The sequence below is a fragment of the Saccostrea echinata genome, unplaced genomic scaffold, assembly GCF_033153115.1.
Source record: "Saccostrea echinata isolate AGI-Se365-2 ecotype Australia unplaced genomic scaffold, CSIRO_AGI_Sech_v1 ptg000029l, whole genome shotgun sequence".
Classification (NCBI taxonomy): Eukaryota; Metazoa; Mollusca; class Bivalvia; order Ostreida; family Ostreidae; genus Saccostrea; species Saccostrea echinata.
In genome coordinates this window covers 16,153,735-16,179,544 of record NW_026889778.1, presented here as the reverse complement: position 1 = coordinate 16,179,544, position 25,810 = coordinate 16,153,735, and the positions used below count along the sequence as shown (strand labels likewise).

Genomic DNA, 25,810 nt, shown 5'->3' with positions numbered 1-25,810 from the left:
AAAAATAATGAACACTAAAACCTAATTTCATTTCTTTTATGGAAGTTATTCAATTAGTTCGCAAACTTTTTGATCATCCCACGTATATAGCGGCTTTTGAGTTATTTCCCTTTAAAGGAAAATTTAGGTCCTATGGTTTCCAGACAAAGGCTCCAAGATTAGAATAGCTGGAACAGAAATACAACAAGTTATAGAAGCATTTAGTTTGTGCACATCGGTTTTTATTATTATTATTATTATTATTATTATTATTTCTGCGTTCAAAATGCCGCTAGATACGGGTCACAAATTAGAACGCCTAAAAGAGCGAAAATTTTCACATATTTTCCTTTGTATCTTTTAACTAAAATTAATTTGTTTAACTAAAATTAATTCATGTAGAATAAAAGTAGTGCACAATGTCAAGGTCTTTTATTCAATACCACTAAAAAGGGGCTGGTCCCTAAAATTAGGGATCTAGAGCCCTTGAAAGTTTTTCTTTTATAACCCAAAAAGAGGTAAATATTTCGATAAGGCTTTCATTAGAAAAAAATGTTCTTTAATATCTTATTAATCTCATGAAAATATTATTTTGTTCGAGTCTTGTGTGTTGTGTGAGTAGAAGGCTGGACTCGTGAACAGGTAACCGATTTCATTCGGCAAGTGAAGGAGAATTCTTCATGCATATAACTGAAATAAACTTGCTAAAATAATATGCCTGACTATATTGCATGTTAATATATTTTGAAATAAGGATTTAAACGTGTTCTTTTGATACCTTACAGGTTAATCAGTGACACCTTTGTTTTTGTATTTAGTTTTAAAATAAACAAGACTTCCAAAACAAGGGAGAGAGGAAATATTTTATCTTTTCTTCGTTTAATGTTAAATTAAGCACTATCTATTTAATAATAATAATAATAATAATAATAATAAACTTTTCAGCGTAAAATAATTCACAGTCATTAACTGCAAACATCCTACATTCACCTCGATCTGACCGTTTTGTGATTACAGTTATATAATCCATCCATCGACCTCGCATTGACAAGATACATTCCGCGTGAAAACCAGCGACCTACGGTCGTAAACAAAACGAACATCGGCGTTTATCTTTTCCCGTTTTATGCTGAAAAAACAATATATTAAATAAAAAAAAAAAATGAGCAGAAAATAATTCACTCTTTAGCTGCACACATTTTATATACACCCCGGTTTTTGTGTTTGTTTACAACCCTTCCCTCGATCACATGTGGTCGCCCGCGTGGCACAGTTGTTAGAGCGTCTGTTCCAGAGTCGCGGAGTAAGGAGTTGATCTTTATGTCGCGGGTTCGAATCCCACCGCGGGAGGTGGAGACCGGTCTTTCGGATGAGACCGTATAAGGTCCCATGTCGCAGTAGGTGCTGGCACAAAAAAAGATCCCTCATTGCTCAATGGCCCTAAGTGCCGAGTATAGGTCAAAATTTGTAGCCCTCCACCGGCAAGTGGTGGAGTCTTCATATGAGCGAAAAATTCTCGAGAGGGACGTTAAACAACAAACAATCAATCAATCGATCGATCACATGTGGCCGATGAACCATAGCGTGTGAACAGCTATCAGTGGCCGGGTACATAAAACAAACATTGCCCTTCTGTATCTCTTCTGCTTCCAAATGATTTAGGGGAAATTATTTTTTTTTAAATTACATCGGATCTTTCAAATGATTTTATATCTTATCTATGATTTAATTTAAATAGGAAACATTTCATCAGGGACGTATAAAGGTCCCTGATTTTATAAATCTTAAACATTAAACGGCATATATTTTTATAAACAATTTATTTCCCAGTCATGTGTAATTGAATGTTTAATTTCAGAGATTCATCGCATGTGGTTAATTCTGCGATTAATTCTAACAAGTTGAAACGCAAGATATCCACAATTTTCTGCGTTGTAAAAAAAAAAAAAAAAAAAAAAAAATAGGCCCATTTTGAAACATAAAGAATTACTTCTAAACATCCATACATAGTTTTTAAGGGTTTTTATCATGAAAATGCAGATTACACCAACTCTAAATGCTTAGAGAAATACTCGAGCGAGCATTTGGTATTGTGGATAATTAATATATGAGAGGTGATCAAACTGTGTAACTTCTGAACGTGGCCAAGGTGTGACCTACACAAACGACCTGTGTTCATAACATACCTGTTTACGGAAAGATATCGAAAAGTTTCAATAATTAAAATATTTCAAAACTTGAAGGAAATAACATGTAATTTGGTTTGTATGTATAAGTAACTGAAATCTATATTGTGCCGGATTTTTTTTTAAATTACGTGTTTAAGGTTATCCATATTTTTTTGTACGATAAAATATCGGTGACAGTTTAGATGATTATATGCTTATTTCGAATGTCCAGAACTGTAAATTTCATTAATTTAATACGTATGATTTTTAATGATTAATGGGATTGAAAAGATGAGTGTCGAAAGATTTCAATCACACCTGAATGCCCCCCCCCCCCCCCAAAAAAAAAAAATGTACAAGACGAACATATTACATGCTTGTGCTTGAATATCACAAACTTATTAGACATCTAATGATGAAAATAATTTATAATACACTTTTACAACTTCATTTCAATGGTTAATTATGCTTAACCTATTACTTCAAAAGTCAGAATCGCCAGCGCAGCTAAACTACTCTTAATTGTCTTCGTTTTAATTACAATATTAATGGCAATAACTCTTTTTCTTTGGATCTGTTTGTTTATTGTTTTCAATCACATTTACTGTTGCACGAAATCCATGCACGGCGCTACACCTGTCAATAAAAAATTGTGAACTTCGTCTGGTGCCAAGGATGCATTTCCCATATGAATAAAAATGTTATTTTGGTCAATTCTAACTTTACTACTTTAAAGGTATTATTTTGGAACAAAGCTGGAATAAATGCTGCTGCTGCATGCTGTGAATTTATCAAACCTGCATTCCTTATTGAGTACCCGTATATTAAATAATGAATCGGAGAGCACAACATGTGAGAAAGTCTTAGTTGAGATTTTACTTTTCCTTTAGGATAATATGATTAATAAAATAAATTATGCATCTTATAGATACCTGTGTCACATATAAATGCATAGTACTTTTTTCTTTGAATCAAGAATCTGTAACTGAAAAGTCTAGGTAATAGATCTTGACATTTGACAATTCATTCTTGTAATGAACCTTGTACTCCTTTGTACAATAGGATTTTCAGATTTAAGGCCAGTTCAGAAACCCAGAGCCGTCGACATTTCAATATCCAAATTGGACATAAGACATTTACAGTAAAGGTGGCAGGGTATAGTACTTTTAAGTGGCGCGCAGGTACTGATACATGCAGTCAAAAAAAACATATGCATGTACATGGGGACAGTTTTCTAAGGACTAATTAATTACACTTCATATGCCCATAGCTCATAAATTATGTCAACATATAACAGGTAATCTACCTATCTGAGTGTACATGTACCAAAAATACACTTGGAGACACCCCTAATTTTGGCTTGTTTTTCAAGATTTGGGCCCCAGTCGCACCCATAAAGTCCACTCCCAGTCCCGAGCAAGGAGGATAAAACGCCCAGTATTCTGTAAATCAATGCATGTCCCAGTGGAAATTCACCAATTGATCTGGAGCCATTCACCTTCTCTCTGAGATACACACCTTCTAAGCCCTACTGCTTTCCAGCTGAATTTCCTCTGCAACTGACCACGTGTCTTAGTTTTGCAGTAAGTTTACAACTTTGTATATGCTAAGCACAAGAGTGACACTTACATGTTGCACATCTTTTTTTCATCAAGCACTCAATTAATATTTTTTAAAGAAAATTGACCGGGTCTTTCGTACGAAAGTATCCAGTGCCCCCGAAACTTTAAAGCAGTGAGTTAAACATAAAACATAAGGACTATAGAGAATAAAATATTTTTATTCGATGTATGTATGGTCTGGAAAAAAAACGCAAGTCGGAAACACGCAACAGGGTATTTCTGATGTCATGCAGAGTGTGTAATTACCTTGACTCAAGTTCAAGATCTTTAAGGATCAGATGTTTTGGATGAATAGACTGAAAGGATATGTGTGAACTTGTCAAGTCGGTAACACACGGATGGGGTTTGCTCATAACCAGCTAGTCGCCTGCGTAAGAAAGTGGTTAGAGTGGCTGATCTTTGCATCGCGGGTTCAAATCCCACTGCGGGATCTGAAGACCTGTCCTTCGGATGAGACCGTATAATCCCAGGTCCCGTGTAACAGTAGGTGTTGGCACGAAATAGATCCCTCACTGCTCAATGACCCTGAATGACCGCACCCAGTAGTGAGGGGTATGTACCTGTTCCAACGGGAGGACAGGGGGTATCATTGTCTCAAGGTCATTCCCTCTCGTCGACTTGCCATGATAGCCTATGCTCCGGACTTCCGAGTACAATTACTTTGGGGTCGTTTGCGTCAGATGGAAAAGCCAATTACCAAGTGTTTCCCAGCACGGGGCCACCGGTCTCGGGTCATGTTGCATGGTGCACCCGAGTGGGTACTTGCATCCTAGTGTCTCATCTCAAGGTCACCATCGAGAGAACTTAGATTCCGGGTCTCGAGAACTTTACGCTGAATACAGGGAACGTGAGAGCAGGAGAAGCAATGAGGCGAGGGAGGGCACCTTTAGGAGGAAAAGTGAACGGTCCTCTAGTGCCGAATGAGCGAAGACCCGTGCCGAGTTCTGGGAGAACGAGTTACTCCCGGTCTCAGTAATGAGTCAGGCGGTTATGGTACCGGACAGCCTCCCGAGTTCGGCGGAGAGGTTGGCGCCGGAAATGACAACAACAGAAGCTGTGGAGAGTCAGTCCGAGATAGTAAGGGTAGTTCCAGTTGATGAAGGAGCCAGCGAAGGGGTCTGCGGCCTTCCTGATCTTAGAGTTCGGGCGTGCCGTTGCTGCAGGCGGTGGATTGCCTGTTGAGTCCCAGGAGGATGCCTGGGTGTAAGGGTCAGTATGTCAACGAGTTGGTGAGTGAAGACCAACGCACTGATAGTTTACCGATGGATTTAGTAGGAGGTTATGTGACATACTCCTACCGGAAGGAGCCTCTCCCGGATTACAGTAATCCCCTGTGGGTGTTACAATATAGCCCAGGGGATTCCCCAGGGAGCCGCAGACTTGATCCTTCAATCCGACGTGGCCGGCGTAGTTTGGAATACTCGGGCTAAGAACTGGGTAGTAGGAGAGATTGGTCTGTATTACTCAAGGCCAGCCACCCAGAGGCACCAGAGGCTTATATTAGCGGAATTCTTCCACCAGGTGAGTTTTAACAATTGTATGATTTATCCGGGGACACGCGGATGACCCTTTAGGCCGCGTGCCCACGCAAGATTGTTTAACGATGTTAGATTGGATGTTTGTGGCTACCTTGGTGTTGTTGTTGTTGTGTATTTTTCCGGAGCAGGTGAGACACTGAATAGATTCCCGTGTTCCTTGGGGTCAGTGGTAGGATCTCATGGATGTCGGAGGTGTAGTTGTCTGGCGTGCACGCCATTTCTGCCGACAGGTTGCTGGTTGAGTCGGAGAGTCCTGGCTCACTATGCGGAGTTGAGTATCCAATGGGTCATTGGCACATTGGAGGAGTGTATCAAGGCCACATCGGAGGAGTGTATCATCAAATGGCCGCGGTTAGGGGAGAAGATGTCGCCCTACTCTCGGGACGTGTGTACCAGAATTTAAGGGTGTTATTTGGATCCCAGTTACCCTAACAAAAAAATACTATAGTAAACTATAGTTAACTATAGTTTACTATAGTTAACTATAGTACCAAAGTAAAAACTTTGGAACTTTGATTTACTATAGTGAAAACTTTGGAACTTTGATTTACTATAGTAAAAACTTTGGAACTTTGATTTACTATAGTGAAAACTTTGGAACTTTGATTTACTATAGTGAAAACTTTGGAACTTTGATCACGTACGATAAATCCCGTGGAATTATGTTTTTGATTCCCATTCTTTACATTTTATGATATTTTATGTTTAAGATTCATGAAAGCGTTAGAGAACATTTTAAAATCCTGACGCCTCCCCTAAAAGAATAATGTACAAAATATGAATTTTAATGTTAAGGTTGTCGCTTGCGCCGATAAATAAGCAATATTTATTTCAATGTATTTAATTTAAATGTTATGCAGATGTAACGGAAGTCTTATTTATGGAGAAAAAAAATAATATATTATAAAAAAAATTGTGTCCTTTAGAATTAAAATATCTGCTTCATCAACTTCAGTCAAAATGTTTTTTTTTTAATTTATTAATGTAAATATTGCATTCGAATTAACTACTTTGTATATTTAAATAAAGATGTACAACAAAAACCAGCCTCAACCAAACCCATAAAAACCCCCTCCCCTAAAACGGCTAGATAATCAAAAAGAATTAATAAAAATACATAAGTTGTTAAGCAAATGAAAAAAAAACTTTGAAACTTTGATTAAGTATAGGGAAAACTTTGAAACTTTTATTAACTATAGTAAAAACTTTGGAACTTTGATTTACTATAGTAAAAACTTTGGAACTTTGATTTACTAGAGTAAAAACTTTGGAACTTTGATTTACTATAGTAAAAACTTTGGAACTTTGATTTACTATAGTAAAAACTTTGGAACTTTGATTTACTATAGTGAAAACTTTGGAACTTTGATTTACTATAGTTAACTATAGTAAACTATAGTTAACTATAGTTTACTATAGTATTTTTTTGTTAGGGTAGGGGTTTTATATAGATGATTATTTACTTACCTGTAGTTCGGGATATCCAGGTCCTGGAAGTATTTCAATTTCCTGATGTTATGGCCGCAAAGTAGACGTTTTAGGAGTAGCAGAGCTTACCAGTGTTTGGATGGAGCATTCATAACGGAGTCATGGATGTAGTATCAACGTTAGATACCATGTCTGTCCTGGATATTTGTGATGCCCTGTGTTCAAGCTGAGTGGATGATGACAACGTTGGACCACGTGGTAGATGACAGGAGTCGGGGATCAGCGAGGGACCACGTGGTTGACCGAGACGACTCGGGGTTTGGACGAGTGTGATGTGTGACTGTGATGTGAACCGTGTTAATCTTATTTTATTTTTTATGAACATTAATACGTAATTGATCTTGATATTGTAGGCTTGCATGTTTATGTGTATATGTGTGGTAGGCCCTGCTATTTGTTAATCTATTTTACTTCGATATATATTATAGATTGTCCCATTGTATAACGGGCTGGGGCGCCCTTTATTAAAATCGGGAGGAGTGTAGTGGTCCTGGAGGTACCGGGCAGTCGGATTGCCTTGCTACCATCGATCACGTGGTACATCACGCACCTGTTATGACGTGTACCCACACTTTGTCTCTTTATTCTGTGAACCTTGACGGTGTCAGACGCACATTCTGTAGATCCCATTGGTGTTGATATATAGGCGACGGTTAGCTGAGTAATAAAGTTCGGATTTTACTCAGTAGTATTTTCTCTGTTTTCCACCGTCACAGTAGCATATGTAAAGCCTAGAGAAATACTATAATACTGAATTAGATATAATACTATATTCTAGCACCTTGATTCTCTGACACGCCATGTATATCCATTCGTTTAAAAGAAAGAAAAAAAAAAGATCGCATAATTTGTTTTATCGCAAAAGACTGCATAAGGGATGGAAAACCTGGGCGCTTCGGAGACTGTAAAACTGTGTCCAAAAATCGGGAACAAATATTAACTCTTTATTTTCTACTTCCTGTCCATTATCACTTTTTCCCGATTCCGTACAAAGTACATTTTACTTAAAATTCATGAACACGGAAATGAACTTCATATTGATGTACAATGCAGCTCTGAATTGTTTAGATATGTGGCCTTTGTTTATTTGGATTATTTATTCCCCTAGTTTACAAGGAAACCAATTGGAAGAAGAATGCAGAAAGAGGGGGTACAGTTGAATACGTTTATCGTTTTTTTTTTATATAAAAGTTTTAAGCATATATTTTACCACAAATAAAACAAGCATAAAAAAAAATTCCAGGCCTCAAAGTGACCTCTGAAATTTAGACGCCAGCTGGCTCATAATCAAAAAAATTTAGTCGCCAACAAAATTTTTTATTCGCCTGGCAAATTTTTCTCAGGCTCAAACTTTAAAAGCTGATAAACAAGGCGACAAGGAAAACACGAGCTATGTTCATTGCTAACTTTTAAACTTCTTTTCACCTCTTTAGATAAAAAGTGTTAAAAATGTTTATATTTTGGAATTTGACGATCGCCAAGGCAATACAAAATGGTCGCCAATTTGGCGACTTATAGAGAAGTTTTAGTCGCCAATCATAAATTTTAGGCGCCATGGCGACTAAATAAGTCGCCAATTAGAGCCCTGTAATCCCATGATAATTATAGCAAATGAAATAAATAAATGTTTGTTTTTTTTTTTTTTTTTGTTTTTGGTTTTTTTTTTTTTTTTTTTTTTTTTTTTTGGTTGTTGTTGTTTTTTTTTTTTTTTTTTTTTTTTGTTTAAATGAAACAAAACTATTCTGAACAAAGACAGGATAAAACGCTGTTGCAATATAAGAACAAGAATCTAAATATCTTGAGGCATTGCATTTTTGAATTCTTAGTATATTCCTGTAAAGAAGCATAAAGGAATGTTCTACAAATGTGCTGTTTCCTCTAAGTACAGTTATATTTTACCCTAGAGGTCACCCTAACATATGGTAAACAGTCTTTGAAAAAAAGATACATGTGCCAGTTTTGGATTTCGATTATCAGTATTACCATGGTTACTAAAAATAGAAATATCTGTGAAATAACTTTCAAAACAATACTCCTCCAACACTTTTTGTCTGATTTCAGTATAACTTGGGATACACGTAGACTACACTGAGATACATAATTGTGGTTATTGTTTTTTAATTTTGTTGAATGATGTCGCCATGGTTACTTTAATCCAAATATCTGTAAAATTGTTTTAAAAGGCTACTCCTCCTACAGTTTTAGTCTGATTGCAATAAAAATTGCCACAAAAAAGACTAAACCAAGGATCATTATTCTATTTATTGCTGTTGCAAAGTTTCAAGTACAAGTGCTACTTTTATCTTCCTTTATTAGTACAACCAGTAGAGCTACAGTCTCGTCAGAGACTTCTGGTTTGTAAAAATTGAAATATACATTTTCTCGTAAGATAACTTAAAGTGTAGCATATTTTCATGTGAATTTTCAATTCCGGGGCAACGCATATCCTAGTTTTACATCATATTTTACTCAAAGAGCTAAGCCCACGAAAGGTCAAAAACGGCCTCATCTAAAAATTTTATGAAATCTTGATAACAGATTGTGTAGACTTCAAGGTTTATGGAACTGTTTTTCTTTTTTTGATATCTATTTTACTTTTTCTTAAAGAGAGTTTGCAGTATGACATTGTTTACTAGAAAATTGCGAAAGGAACGTAATAATTTGTATAATGTGACGTAACGTCATAGGACAATAAAATTATAACCTGATTGTCATAAATGACTTGATACTGGATAATTGACCACAAGGTAGGACATTGTGGTACAAGTACCATTTATATATTATCATCGGGCTCGGTGTGCCGAGTATTGTTAATGACCTACATTCTACATCAGACATACACGTTGTGCCAGACTCCTCTCCGGCCTTGTTTGTCTTGTGTATCCTGGTTAGTGGGTAAATAGATATTGCTACCTCTTGCCGATCATATTGTTTTACTCGTCTCACGACATCTGGCGTCGCCCGGACACGGATCTACAGTTTGTTTTTTGTTCGTGTCGGTTGATTTGATTTCACCCGGCTTTAGTCACACGTGCTTTGTCTACATTAATAATTTTTGACACGTGTGTATTCAATTGATGTAGTTTATCGTGTTCTTCTTTGATATCTGAACATTTCTGCTTCTTTGAATTTAGTTTTTGACAATTTAATTTGAAATTTCGTATTAAAGTAATTTTGAGGGTTCACCCTTTTTGTAAAATACACGTACTGGCCATCTTGGATCGCAAATTGAGCAAGACGGAAACACGTGACCGGAATTGTTTCTCAAATTCGAAAGTACTTTCATTTTTAAAATCAATTTGTAAACAAATCGAACCTTAAGTGAAATTAAAGGGGTTTTTTATCCATTGCCGTGTATTTTAATTATTAATTTAATTTTTTTTACTTGCTAGCAGGTATATTATCTCTTTCGGGTCATTTACATAGCCTGCATGATTTTTTTTTTGGCTACAATTATCTATCGAAATTGATGTTAGAGTCCAACATTCTTTTACGTGTAGCGTAAGTGAGTGGGGTCATAGACTCTCAGTTGCTATTTGAAATTTGTTATTGTTTTATGTCATAAAGGTACTCAAAATCATTTTTGCGATTCACACATTTAGTACCATGGCTCTCAATATTTACTCTGCCAGTGCACAGGAGTTACGCACGCTGGAGGGTGTTGGAGAAAAAAAAAGCAGCCAAAATAATCAAGTTGAGAGACACAGATGATGTTACCGAGGAAAAGTTAGCTGCTGAAATCTAGATACCGGTAGAAACAATTCAACAGTGGGTGCAGCAAAACAAATTGTCTTTGAAGAAGTTACCAATGTCACTGCCTACGCAACAAGAGGATAGTGGTATACCAGCAGAACCGACAACAATTTCAACTGCAGCTCGCCTGAGTAAGTTGGAAACTATCATTTTGCAGCTTGGACAATCAGTACAGTCAATTGTGGAGGACATGAAATCCTTGAAAGATTCTACTTTAGCTGCAACTGAAACAGTCCGAGAGGAACAGCAGGATATACCTACACAGGAGGCTGACAAAATGGCATTTGGTACCACAAGTAAGCAACAACAACAAAAAGCTGCTCCAGAAAATCAGCAAGCAGAGATCAATAAATTATTGAATGCAGTTCCTTCAGATGGCGTTTACCATTCAGCAATGGGAGGAGCCATTCCAAAAATGGGTACAGATGACAAAACATTTACAAACATGAATTACAAGAAAACAAGTACACCTATTGCTAGTATCTCTGGGAAGCCTGCGCCATTTCTTACAGCTTTTGATGCCATGTCTCCGCTAAAGCCAATGAGTAGTATGTTGAATGCTGGTTCGACTCCATTTGTTCCACCGTATGGAAATCTGCACACCACAGGCAAGCAGCTTGAACTGAACAATGGCACGCAGCCAATTCCTGATGTTCCCTTAGTCATGTCAACAATGCCGAGCACCAGTGTAGCGTCAACAGCCCCAACAGTGTCCAATACAGCAAGCACTAATGTGGGGCCAATGGCTCCCGTAGCTTCACACAGCCAGAACAAATCATCTAAGAGAAAGAAAAGACACCGAAATAGATCTAGTTCCACTTCTTCATCGGATATGGACACAGCCAAGTTCTACAGTCCCACAGTCGGCACGAGTGTTGGACATAGTAATGGAGGCCGTAGAGACAGGTCACGAAGCAAAAGCCCAAATGCACCTAAGATGGCTATTTTCAAAGGAACCGACTCGCCAAGTTGGGAGGCTTTCGTCTACCAATTTGAAAGAACAGCTGCTAGACGACAGTGGTCAAACAATAAAAAGTTGTGTCGTTTGCTAGACTGTTTAGGGGATGTTGCATTGGAGTATGCCCGCAGGGTTAATGCACATAACGATTATAACACCCTCAAGAAATATCTGAAAAGGAGATTTAGCACTAAAGAGGCACCAGTTGTAGCACGTAGACAACTTCCATTTCTAAAACAACAGGAACATGAAACATTAGAAGAATTTTCACAACGAGTGTATTCCCTCACCCTAGATGCTTATGAGGAATGTGAGGGTGACATTGTAGAAGGGATGGCAGTAGAGACTTTCCTTAGAGGTTGTAAGGAGAAAAGTGCTGCAAGACACGCAATGGATATGGAGCCTCATACCATTCACAAGGCGCTAAAGTTTGTTAAAACTGCTCTTGCAAATGATAGGACACTCTTTGGGGGGACGGTCAAGTGCTCACTATCACCGACAAGTCACATTCCAGGATGAAGCAAACAAAACAATTGCTGCAGAATCTCCAGATAAATTGCAGAATCAAATTGACAGTCTTACTAAGGCAATTGAAACTCTAAATTCTAAGCTGAGTATGCCAAACAAATATTCAGGAACTGATGACAGACAAGATCGATTTAGATCACCAAGTCCAGCTATGAGAGGAAGAAGTCCAAGGAGATTTTCAGATGGCTCACAAAATCAAAAGCATTTGGATCGTAGCCAGAGCCCAGCACGTCTTCCGTACAGCCAACAAGACAGGTCAACGAGTCCCAAGTATCGTGAACAGAGTGGGGCATATGCGCCTTACTATCAGCAGCGCGAGACCCATTCTCAGAGTAGGGCATCCTCTCTCTCACCTGTGAAGGGGGTAGTGCTAAAAATGAGGATTTAAATGCCAAAGGACCAGGTCGACAGGCCTAGATTTGGTCCATGAAAAGAACGGCCAAGTTTTTGATGCTAAGATAAGGAAATCTAGGGGGAAGAGCCTAGTGGAAGATGCTAAGTTTAACACTACTCCATTGAAGGCCGTTATAGACACTGCAGCAATGTTGACACTGGTAAACAGGAAGTATATGGAAGATCAGGGTAAAGACCATGAGACAGTGAAACTTAAGGGCATAGGTGGACATACTATACTAGGGTATAAACTCTGAAACCAAACATTACACATTGGCCCACTTTCCTTCTCATGGGACTTCTGCGCTGTTGCCATGGATGATGACATTTCCTAGAGGCCCATCATGGAATAGTGGACCTTAACAACAAAACACTTTCCTTAAATGGTAGCCTCATTCCTACAAATTTAAGTAAGGACAAAGAATCGCATACCAATCAGGTCTCCAGGGTCACCCCGCTTTCCAGTCAAGTTATTCCTCCGAACATTAGAATGGAGTCTTCCTGAGGAGTATATTATACAGCCTATGCAAGATAGTACCGGACTTTTGGGTTCAAGTATATTAGGAAGAGGGAAGCAGACCTTAATGCAGTTTATCAATGACACCAGCAAATGCATTAAGTTGCCAGGAGGGAAGTGTGTTGGATTTGCTCAGACTCTTGGTAAAGGGTACTTAGTTGACCCACCTTTAAATGATGAGGCTGGTATCAGAAGAGCAGACGTCAGCTCGGCTAGTGACTTCGCCTTACCGGACCATCTCGTAGACTTATTCAAAAGGTCTGCAAAAGATCTTAATGAAAACGAACAGAGACAATTAAAGATGCTACTTGTAGAGTTCCAGGATGTGTTCGCCAAGCATGATTTGGACCTTGGATGCTTAGCCGCAATCCAATATCGCATTGACACCAAGGATGCAAATCCAGTTAAGCACAAAATGCGTCGAACGCCACTTGGATTCCAACACCAGGAGGAAGAACATCTAAGGAAAATGCTTGAAGCAGGCATCATACAGCCATCAAGTTCACAATGGGCATCGGCACCAGTCCTCGTAAAGAAAAAAGATGGAAATGTCAGGTGGTGGATTGACTACCGTGATTTAAATAGTGTTACTGTTAAAGATTCATTCCCTTTACCCATCATAGAAGATTGTCTAGACACACTTCAAGGAACCAAATTTTTCTCAACTTTAGATATGGCCTCTGGCTATTACCAAGTTGAAATCTCAGAAGAGGATCGCAAAAAGACCGCAATTATTACTCGATATGGCCTTTTTGAGCATACCAGGATGGGAATGGGTCTTTGTAATGCTCCTGCCACCTTTCAGCGAGCCATGCAATTAGTACTCAGGGGGCTAACCTGGAATCAGGTACTAGTTTATTTGGATGATGTTATTGTATTGGGAAAGGATTTTGATGATGGACTAGCTAATTTAAGGACAGCACTGCAACGATTTCGAGAGCACTCCCTCAAGCTAAAACCAAAAAAGTGCTATCTATTTCGTGTTGAGACGGAGTTCTTAGGAAAAGTTGTCAGCTCAAGAGGAATTTCTATAGCTCCATCAAAAATAGAGGCATAAAAGGCCTGGCCTCATCCTAAGACTCAAAATGAAGTTTTAGCTTTTCTGGGTTTCCTCAATTATCATAGAGATCACCTTAAGGACTTTGCCACATTGAGCGCATGTTTGTATGATCTAGCTCACACAAAAGGGAATTTCTTATGGGAGGAGAAACATGAAGAAGCTTTTATACGTTCAAAGACTGCATTGATTACAGCTCCTTACCTATCTTATCCTCTCCAAGAAGGTTTATTTGTGTTGGACACAGATGCTTCAGATCATGCCATAGTACTTTCACAAGTCCAGGATGGTAAGGAAACCGTTATCTGCTATGCAAGTCACGTGCTCCTGAAACCCCAGAGGAAATACTGTACAACAAGGAAAGAGCTCTTAGCTGTGGTGAAGTTCTGTCGACACTTTCGACATATTTGTTAGGCAGACGATTTTTGGTTCGCACTAATCTTAATAGCCTTGTTTGGCTTATGCGGTTTAAACACATTGAGGGTCAGCTTGCACGTTGGTTGGAAGAACTGGCACAATTTGATATGGAAATCTTGCATCGCCCAGGAAAAAAAACATATGCTGACGCCATGAGTCGACTGCCAGATAATGGACTAACATGTGACTGCTATGTTGCTGGTGCTTCTCCTGAAAGCCTTCCTTGTGGCGGATGTTATTACTGCGTAAGAGCTCATAACCAATGGTCGCGATTTACAGAGGATGTAGATGATGTTATACCATTAGCAAGGAAGTGTATCCCGGTAGACAATTGTCAGACAGAAAACACAGATGATGCCTTCCATATCTTTACAGCCAAACTGCAAGATAGTCACTATCCTTCAGTATCCTGGGTTGAGGGGTATTCCGCCTCGAACATTGCTCTCATGCAGCGGAAGGATCCAGACATTGGCATAGTCATAAGCTGGCTTGAAAACCTAGAAGACCCAACAAAATCACAGCTTCACTTGGAAAGCCCTGCAGCTAGGGCACTCTGATTGTTTAGGGAACATCTTCGCATTAGGGATGATATACTGTATTATGAATGGGAAGATAAGGTTGACAGAAGACGTTGCCTCGTTGTGCCGCAAATCGGCAGGACATTTGGGTCAGCAGAAGTCTTACCAGAGAGTCAAGCAGGATTTTTACTGGCATAATTTGTCACAAGACTGTACAGAGTATGTTAAAGGGTGCAGTACCTGTAACCAAAATAAGAAGCCTCATATAAGGCCAAGAGCTGCCCTTAAATCTTATCATGCAGGTTTCCCCATGGAAAGAGTCCACTTAGACATTTTGGGCCCGTTCAATACCAGTGAGGCAGGAAACAACTATATCCTCATGATGATCGACCAATTTACTAAATGGATCGAGATGGCAGCCTTACCAGATCAAACAGCTCTATCTGTTGCTAACAAGTTTGTAACCAAATTTATTGTCACCTTCGGATGTCCCATGGAAGTGCATACTGACCAAGGCCGTAATTTTGATAGCAACTTGTTCCAAGCATTGTGTGATGAACTACAAATAGACCAGACCAGAACCACCCCTTATCATCCCTCTTCAAATGGACAAGTCGAGAGGTACAACACAACAGTGCTCCAAATGATAAGGTGTTTCATTGAGAAAGACAACAAGAATTGGGACAGGGATTTGCCACCCCTGGCTATGGCACTACATTCGACTGTACACAGACAGACTGGATTTACACCTAATAGATTAATGCTAGGTAGAGAAGTGATCCAACCAGTACATCTGATCACTGGCAACATACCAGGACACCCGTCTTCACAGACTGCAGATGAATGGAGTGCTGAACTCAGCCGTCGGCTTGCAGATGCAAATGCGTGTGCTCGACAGAATCTTAAGCAGGCGCAACATAGGCAAAAACACGATTATGATTTGCGGGTTGTTGAGCACAACTATAACCAAGGGGATATAGTTTACAAATTGGACTCTACCACTAAGGTTGGTCAGTCACAAAAGTTGAGGTCTCCTTAGGCTGGTCCTTACTTGGTTGTTTCCTGTAGACCCCCACTATACACAATTAGAGATCGGAAGAAACAATGTGTTATCCACCATGACAAATTAAAGCTATGTCAAGACCGTGAAATTCCAGTGTGGCTTCGCAGACTGAGACATCAGTACTTCCAGACTAACGATTTGAATAGTCAGGAACTGACGGATGAAGATAGTATTTGCGGGTCATTGACAGATCATACACCTGACTTGGGTAACACGAGTTTAGGGTCTGAGAGTTTGGATAATGGTCAGAGCTCTTATGACAATTCTAATGAGATTTCTCACCAGACTAGATCAGGGAGATTAGTCCGACGCCCTACCAAATACAATGATTTTTCAGTTACAGGTCCTTAAGGGTTCTGTATATAATGTATATAAGTTGAAAGTAAGCTGGATATGTAGGGACGTATCGTCACTCGTATCAACATTTTATTTTTATGTATTTGCAAATGTATTTAATAATTATTGCCGTACATCAACTACATGCAGGGTTTCTGTATGTACATGTAAAATTTGAGCAGTGTTATTGAATTCTTTTAATGGAGCTCTTATTTTTTTTTTATTATATCCATTGTTATAGGATGTACTCTGATGGGGAGCTGGATGAGAGCAAGTTTGTTCCGGACTACAATGAGGAATTGACACCTTCCCAGAACAGGAGTGATGAAGTGTGGTCAACGAACACAAGCAGCCTCTGCTCAATGGACCTAATGGTACTTGACGAAGTTCGTTGTTCGTCGGACGAAGTTGAAGTCCCAGCGGCATCAGGGAACCAGTCTTCTGATGACAGGATTGACAAACCTGCACCAAGAAAATCCTCGTCAGCTAGACAGGAGGGCGCTTCATATCACTGTCCTTTATGTGGTATCAGCCTGGGTGTCCATGTCAAGCGCCACGTTCAACGGGTCCATCTTCCATCATTTTGGGGTGGCAGGGTGGCAACTGTGACACTGAGAATCAACAATTGAGGCATGTTGACCAAGGTAACCCTCGTACTTCTCATACGCTCTCTTCAGTAGGGCAATCCGAAGAACAGAATCTTCACATTTGGTGCTGTCTAGTGCACGGGTCGTTACGTCTTCTGGGAGACTGGATAGGAGTCTCAACATTGGAACAATTGCTGGACTTTGTCATTGAGCATCGCTTATATCCAACTGCTGGAAATTTCACAGATGCGGAATTCCGACTTATGTCCTTTTACGCTGAGAACTACAGTACCCATGTTCCAGGCAAATTGAAACTTCACCACCCAACCATGTTATCTGTCTTATTCATTGGCAGATACTCTGCACCTTACTGCGACAGTTTCCCCCAGTGAAGCACCACATATTTCAGGCCTGGAGGCAGTCGTGCAACCTAAGTGGCTTTTCGACCTCAGACAATCTCATTGTTGACTCTCACTTCCACCTGGATCAGCTGTTTGCAAGGGGCATTATCTCCGATTGCACTGAGATCTTTTCATTTCCAGGCAGTCTTAGCCATTTCCATCTGCTGTATGCCGTGGCCAATTATGTTTTCCCTCAGCTCTGTGGAAGAGCCAGACCGGTAGCAACCAACAGATCCGGGTGACATTTGGAATCCACCCCCACCTTGCCAGCCAAACAACCCCAGACATTATATCAGAGCTTGGGAGACTGGTGTCCCTGCCAGAATGTGTAGCTATTGGTGAAATAGGTATTGACTTGACCACTGCCTGCAATTGCCCGCAGCCATGCTCCAGATCAGGATGTAGGGGAGCTATACTGCTTTCAGAATTATTGGTTTTGGCTAGGGAGACAAAGAAGTCGGTCGTATTTCATTGTAGGGATGCAGGGACAGGTGAGGCCGCCAGACATGTGTTGCTTGCTGTCAAGATGTTGGATATGGAAGGCCACATATTCCACCGTCACTGTTTCACCGGGTCAGTTACCGAAGCCAAGGAGCGGATGGAGAGCCTACCCTCTGTTGTATTTGGTATATCAACCAAGGTATTTTCGGAAAGAAACACACAGGACGTTATCCGGTTCCTTAACCTCGAACAGATCATACTTGAGACAGACAGTCCCTACCTCGCTGACGGACCCAGGGCCATCATCGATATAGCTAAGGAAGTAGCCCAATTGAAAGGAGTTTCAATACAGGACGTGTTACGTGCAACCAGGAGGAACGCTGCGCGTGTTTATGAACGTTAATTTTTCTTATGATTTTTTTCTTTTTTTTCTTTTCACCTTTTCAGATGGACTGGTCAAGTTAAACATATATCAAAATGTACAATATTTTTCTATTTTTTCCCTTTAACCTCCTTACATGAATCTTAAAAGTTAATTAATTTCTCATCCTGTGTATTTCATTTATATGGATCTGTTTTTTAAGGAGGGGAGGAGTGTGGTACAAGTACCATTTATATATTATCATCGGGCTCGGTGTGCCGAGTATTGTTAATGACCTACATTCTACATCAGACATACACGTTGTGCCAGACTCCTCTCCGGCCTTGTTTGTCTTGTGTATCCAGGTTTGTGGGTAAATAAATATTGCTACCTCTTGCCGATCATATTGTTTTTCTCGTCTCACGACAACATTATCAGTTTAATAATAGAATACCAAGTATATGACCAGTCATATTTTGTGCGATCTTAACAATGCAAGGCCCGTAGCAATGTTTTTGAAAGTAAGTGTGTGTGTGTGGGGGGGGGGGGGGGGGGTGATAAGGGCAACCCCCGCAAAAAAAAAATAACATGCTGAAACCATAAACTGCACCCACAGGAGCCGGTAACATAGTATGTTTGCTTTTACATATTCACTAAATATGCCAAAAAGAATATTTCTTCCTTTGTATACTTATACATATACAGGTATCAGTGACTGCACCTACTAAAAAATCCTATTTCGTTGGTGGAGGGGAGGGGGCTCTAACTTTCCTTTAAAACAGGAATTCGCCAGTGTCCGACCTTTTTAGCAATAGGCAGCATTTTAATAAAAAATTATATATCAAAGTTAAGCGAAAGGCTATTGTCAGAAAAAAAGTGAACCCCCCCCCCCCCCACCGTTTAGGACAACTACAAAAAAAGATAACATGTGATATATATATCAAAGTTAAGCGAAAGGCTATTGTCAGAAAAAAGTGCCCCCCCCCCCCCCACCACCACCGTTTAGGACAACTACAAAAAAAGATAACATGTGATTTATTTCAAAATTACAAGCGCTTGCAACCTCTTGATAAAAATCATTATTCATCTGTTTAAAGTAATCTAGCTAACTCTTGTTTATGTAATATTTGAAAATTGACCCCCAGAATGCACAAATATCCACCAAACCGATCCCCATTTTAAAAAAAGACTCTGGTTGAATTCAAATTTGTATGAAATTTTATAGCAAAAATATGTTCCTGTAAGCAGTTTTGTTGAAACCTCCGCTTTATTGTTTAACATTATAATGCATATCCTGCATATTGCAAGAAAATGGTCTCTCAGTCATTTTCTTCTACACGAAATACGTCGACAGATACGATCTGGTCAATTACCATTTAGCCATCTTATAGTCAACATGTTCCTTCTGAATACTCGCGTAAAAAATCTGGGAAGTGAAAATCATCATCATGGGCGATGTCCCATGACACACCGTTCGGAAATTAATAAATGTAAAAAAAAAAAAAAAAAAAAAAAAAAAAAAGATCGCTGGAAGTTTCCAGAAATTCTAAGTAGACTACATTAATTTTACTACAAATTAAACTACAGATTCATTATAGTGGACTGCTATGACAAAGACATCACTTTTACTAGGGAACAGCACACCTGTGAGTATAATGAGTATTTCTTGAGCTTGAAAAATCATTAACTTGTAATAATTTCACACACACTTTTGTACCGAAATGTCTCTCTTTGTGTGTAAAGAGGCCTTTACTAATGAATACAATAGTGGCAACCTCAAGCGAGTATACAAATATGTGACATATATCGATAAATATGATGAAACAAAGTTAGACATGTCCATGCATCTTACAGGCAGACAAACGTCTAATAATTAAAAAAATAAATCAACGTATAAATCTGAAAGTATAGCTTTTAATTTAACTGCAAATGACTGATAAAAGAAAAAGGGCGTAAAAGACGAGGACAATCCTCCGCTCTGAGATAATATATTTCTCAATTTCCAATGTTCGCGGAAGTTATATTTTTTCTGAAATTATGTCGTCAGTTATGTCATCGTAAACACATAAGATTCATTTACCTTATCGCATGATTTATTAATTAATAATTATTTTCTAAAGCTGACAGTTACTTATATTTAGTGGAAAATGGGTATAATAGAGCTCTAAAACTGATTTTTTTTTAATATGAATGGGTCAAGTCTCCATTCTACATTAATGTTTAAAAGATGGAAAAGTTAATGTAAAATCTATTTTAAAAAATGGAGTTTGAATCCATTCAATACGAAAATCGAATATTTATGAAAAATATATTTTGTTTCAACAAATTCCTTTATCTAAAGCACACTGACACACATCGATGACAAAAAGCCATCTTAGTGGTCAACGCATTCAGTCTTATGCCTAACCTTGACCTTTTGAGAGAGTTCGAATCCTGTGAGAAGCTATTTTTCTTTTCTTTTCACATACTTTATTTCTTCCTACAACCTTTATAGCTTTATTAATGCCTGAAAAAAGAGGATTAACATTTCTTGACGAATTTACCCTAATCTATTAGTATTAAATGAAAAAAAGAAAATGAATTTGTTTTTATTTTTGTTTTAGTACGTTTTCATGTCGTTCCTGGTATTTAGTGAAACCTATACGTTCACTTCTCACCTGCTGTAGATCGATCTTCTTGAAGGTAGTTCGTATACGCAGGTAGGTTAAGGCTTCCCGTAGAATATGACAGTGCACTCTGTGCCTTCACATCTCTGAACTACCAAAATATGACGTCAGGTCACTGCAAACTTGAGGTGTTATGACGGGGAGAGTGTCATGAACTTTACACTTAATTTCAAACTGCATGTAAAATGCTAGATAGCTATTGCAAAATTCACGGGTCGTTAAAGGTTTTTTAAGTCTTAGATGTCCGAATATTTTAAAAATACACCGCTTACCTACCCTTGATTGAAATTCATCATGTTCAAAATGCTTAAGAAAAATATACTTTTGAAATGTACTCTGTTTTATACCCGTGGTTGCAGGTAGAATTTATTTTGTGTGTATAAAAGAGTCTGGCGCAGGTGATTAATGAGGATTAATCTGAGAATTTTTGTGGAAATTTGTAAGAAGAGGTTGTTCTCTAACTGAATCTTGCTTGGGAAAAATGTGTGTTGGCTTTGTTTTAATACAGATTACGATATTGTGTGGAAAATACCCTCAAATTTGTAGGTAAGTTGAATTTCTCAGGAAATATTTTGTACCCGAGTAATACTATGACTTTTCCCAAGCACATTTCGGATACACAAGGATACGATGAGTTTATTTATATAACAAAATGTTAATAATCATTGTGTTAATCAGTTGCGCCGAAGCGATTTATATAAACATTTCAAAAAATTTTAAATGACCATCACGTGATCAACAAAGTCATGTGATATCATAACAAATATGCTAATATATAGCCGAGGAAATCCTTTATATAAATTGGAAGTACTAAAGTTCAATACTTATAAATTAAAACCAAAATCGACCTCGCAATGACATATTATGTTTTGAGCGCATTTTAAAGCTTCGGGAAGCCTTAACATAGCTGCGTAGACCGATATATCATGGTATACGAACATGGTTTATGCAAAAGCCATGATTTTAATTCGGGATAAAGATGTTGAATTTTACTTGTTATAATTATACGTGCGTATTTCATTTTGTCCATTTTACTGAGCAATGCCAAACAATAACAATAGCGAACATGACGTATAAACTTTGAATATACTCCCAGTACCGGTACACAACTTCAAAAGTAATGGTTTTCCGAAAAGTAATGTAGCTCTTATTTGGTTGTTTTTATTTTTAATGCATTTTTAGGTCACCTGAGTCACTCAGGCGACCTATTGCTATCCGTTTTTGTCCGTCGGCGTGCGTCGTGCGTCGTGCGATGTGCGTTAACATTTGAACATTTTTAGCTTCTTCTCTGAAACCGCTCAACCAATTTCAACTAAATTTGGCATATAGCATCTATGGGTGAAGGGGAACAAAAATTGTGAATTTCATGGTCCCTGCCCCCCTGGGGCCTGAGGGGTGGGGCTAAAACCACCAAAATTAATGCAATCTTTAAAAATCTTCTTCTTTACTCCTGGACATAAAGCAGTCAAACTGTTGGCATCATTGTGATAAGCATTGAGTCCTCTACCAAAATTGTGAAATTCATGGCCCCAGGGGCAGGGGTTCTGGTGTTAGGGTGGGGCTCTATTGATTATATAGTGAAAATGCATTAGTTCTTTGGAAATCTTCTTCTCTGCTCCTGGGTATTAAATAAACTTACTAGGTATATAGTAATGATGAGTAAGAGTACCTCTACCAAAATTGTGAAATTCATGGCCCCAGGGGCAGGGGTTCTGGTGTTAGGGTGGGGCTCTATTGATTATATAGTGAAAATGCATAAATTCATTGAAAATCTTCTTCTCTGCTCCTGGGTATTAAATAAACTAACTAAGTACATAGTTAGGATGAGCAAGAGTGCCTCTTCCAAAATTGTGAAATTCATGGCCCCTGGGTCAGGGGTTCTGGTGTTAGGGCGGGGCTCTATTGATTATATAGTGAAAATGCATTAATCCTTTGAAAATCTTCTTCTCTGCTCCTGGGTATTAAATTCAGTAACTAAGTACATAGTTATGATGAGCAAGAGTGCCTCTTTCAAAATTGTGAATTTCATGGCCCCTGGGTCAGGGGTTCTGGTGTTAGGGTGGGGCTCTATTGATTATATAGTGAAAATGCATTAATCCTTTGACAATCTTCTTCTCTACTTCTGGGTATTATTGAAACATATTAAATACATAGTTATGATAATCAAGGATGCCTCTTTCAAAATTGTGAAATTCGTGGCCCCTGGATCAGGGGTTCTGGTGTTAGGGCGGGGCTCTATTGATTATAAAGTGAAAATGTTTTAATTCTTTAAAAATCTTTTTCTCTGCACCTGGGTATTATTTAAACAAACTAAGTACATTTTTATGATAAGCAAGGATGCCTCTTCCAAAATTGTGAAATTCATGGCCCTGGGGACAGGAGTTCTGGTGCTAGGGTGGGGCTATATAGATCCTATAGTGAAGGTGAATTATTTCTTTGAAAATCTTCTCTGCCCCTGGGTATTGCTTAAACAGGCTAAAGTACATTGTTATGATACACAAGGATGCCTCTTCCCAAAATTGTGAATTTTATGACCCCAGGTTTAAGGGTTCTGGTGAAGGGGGGGGGGGGCTTCTATTGATTATAAAGTGAAAAAGCAAAATTTCTTTGAAAATATTCTTTTCTTCTTCTGGTTAAAAAAGCAAAGAAGCTATGTGTATAGTTATGATGAGCAAGTGTGCTTCTTCCAGAGTAGTGAATTTCATGACCCCTGGGTCAGATGTGCTGTTGTGAGGGTGGGGCTCTTGATAATTTAGTGAAAATGCATTAATTCTATTAAATAATCCTGTTTGCTCCTTAGTGTTAAGCAGATAAACAAAGTGATGATGAGCAAACATATGGTCCCAGGGTCAGAAGCTCTGGTGTTTTGGGGGTGGGGGGTTGGGGTTGGGGGCTCTATTGATAATATAGTGAATCTGTAGTAAAAATGCATTATTTATTTAAAAATCTTCTCCGCACCTGGGCATATCTGAGGCAAACAGAGTAAAAGTTTTAATAAGGAAGGGAATTTTTACCAGATTTTTGAACATCTGGACCATTTGGTCAAGTGTTCTGGTCCTGGCCAGGGCTCTATTAGTTTGTATTCTACGGAGAGGAGTTATTCCCCTTTACCATTTACTTTTGATAATTTATCACTGTAAATAATGTACTTGAAAGGTAAATAGAATAAGAGAATTTTGCAAAAACTTTTATTGTATAATACAAAAAGTACTTTCATAGTTTTAATGATCAGATAGACTTGTAAGTAGTAGATAAATAAAAATGAGACAAAAATAACTTGTCTTATTAAATATTCATCAAAGACCAAGAGATGCCAATGTAAGAGATTTCAACAAAGGATTAAAATAGTACAGAAGCATTGATAATTTGTTAATATACTGTATAGTGATAGTGATAAATGGGGAACAGATTAGAATCTAATTTATGAACTGTTAATGAATATTAAGACCAATTATTTTGTTGATCATGATCACCCTTTCTCTTGCTTTTGGGCAACAAAGCTTCACCTTTCAGTTCATTTTATACTCTATGCATCCTTGAAATTGTTTTATCATACTCAGGTGACCGTTAAGGCCCTTGGGCCTCTTTTTTTATTTTGCTCCTTGAAACGTGCTACTACCCCACAAGCACGCTGCACGAACGGTACACGCTCGCTACACGGTTTGCACGAAACGCTGCACGGTTTACACGAAACGCTACACGGTTTACACGAAACGCTTTGCACGAAAGGCTGCACGGAACGCTTTGTACACGTTTCTCACACGCTTTGGACACGATTCTCGCACGCTTTGGCCTCGATCTGGATTTTCTATTCGGAATCTCTCGGGCATTATTTATTTTTTTTTTTACGGGTTAAATATAGATTAATTAAGAGTCGCAATCTTTCAGAGCACGTTTTAAATTAAAACTCGCTACACCTGTACTACATGTTTATAAACTATTAGAAATATTCAAAGTTTAGTAGTTAATAATTCATGATTGTCTTTCCCTTTGTAATCCCCTTTTTTTTAAGGTGATATGCCCATCATCGCCAGTGTACATCCTTTTTTCTATAAATTTACACTGCAAGAGAAAGATCTATTTTGTCCCTCATAATTTCTTTCGGTATTATTTTTTTTAAGTATTATATTAAAAAACTCGTTTATTAGCGAAATATAACTTTAGTAAATAATTTTGATAAATATTGTACTGTGTTTATTTCCATGAACGGATCGATTTTCTTACGATTTAGCAGTAAGTTTATTTTATTTAATTAATTCAGGTTCACCTCTTTAATATGCAAAATTAATAAGTACATTGCAGAAAAGAAGATGGTTATGCATTTTTTCTTTCTCTCTTTTGGTTGGGGGGGGGGGGGCGAGGAGGGGGTTACCGAGATCTTACTTGTGTATCTGTAAATCTGACATGGCTAAAGACCACCGGCAGTCGTTTCAGTAATTATACTAGGGAAAAAATATTAGAGAAACAAGTAACTGTGCTTAAAGAATAGTCATGTCTCCAGCGAGATTTAATAAAATAAAACATTTTATACCAAATGGTAGTTTTAACATTTAAACGTTTTATAAAAGAGTTTATTTTAACATTAGAATTCTATATGGAAGAATGGAAGAGAAACCCGCGGGGAGAGGGGTATAAAGGATAATTAGCTCTGTCTACATGTACCTAAAATGACAACAATATACATGTACCCATCACCTTGTAAATTCCTTCATTATAAAACTCGGTAGAGGGGAAATATTATGTAATCTACAAATAGTCACGGCACAACTCACCACGCAATATTCGTGTATACATGTCCAAGTACATTACATGAAAAATCGAATATTTTTGAAAAATACAAATTAAAGCTGCCTGATTTATAAAACAACTGATATGTAATTGTTATTTATAATTTATTTCTAAACTCTTTTTTATTGTGACTGCCGAAAAATCCACTGATCACGGAAATTCAGGTCGATTAAAAATAAAATCCACGGGTATTATGTGTACCAATTAAATAAAAAAAAATAAGCATTTAAT

At 38.2% G+C, this 25,810-nt stretch overlaps 1 pseudogene; it reads left to right on the top strand.

The window, feature by feature from the left end:
- The first annotated feature begins 16,577 nt into the window (after positions 1 to 16,577).
- On the top strand, positions 16,578 to 18,167 carry LOC133195025 (uncharacterized; annotated as a pseudogene).
- Positions 18,168 to 25,810: the final 7,643 nt, after the last annotated feature.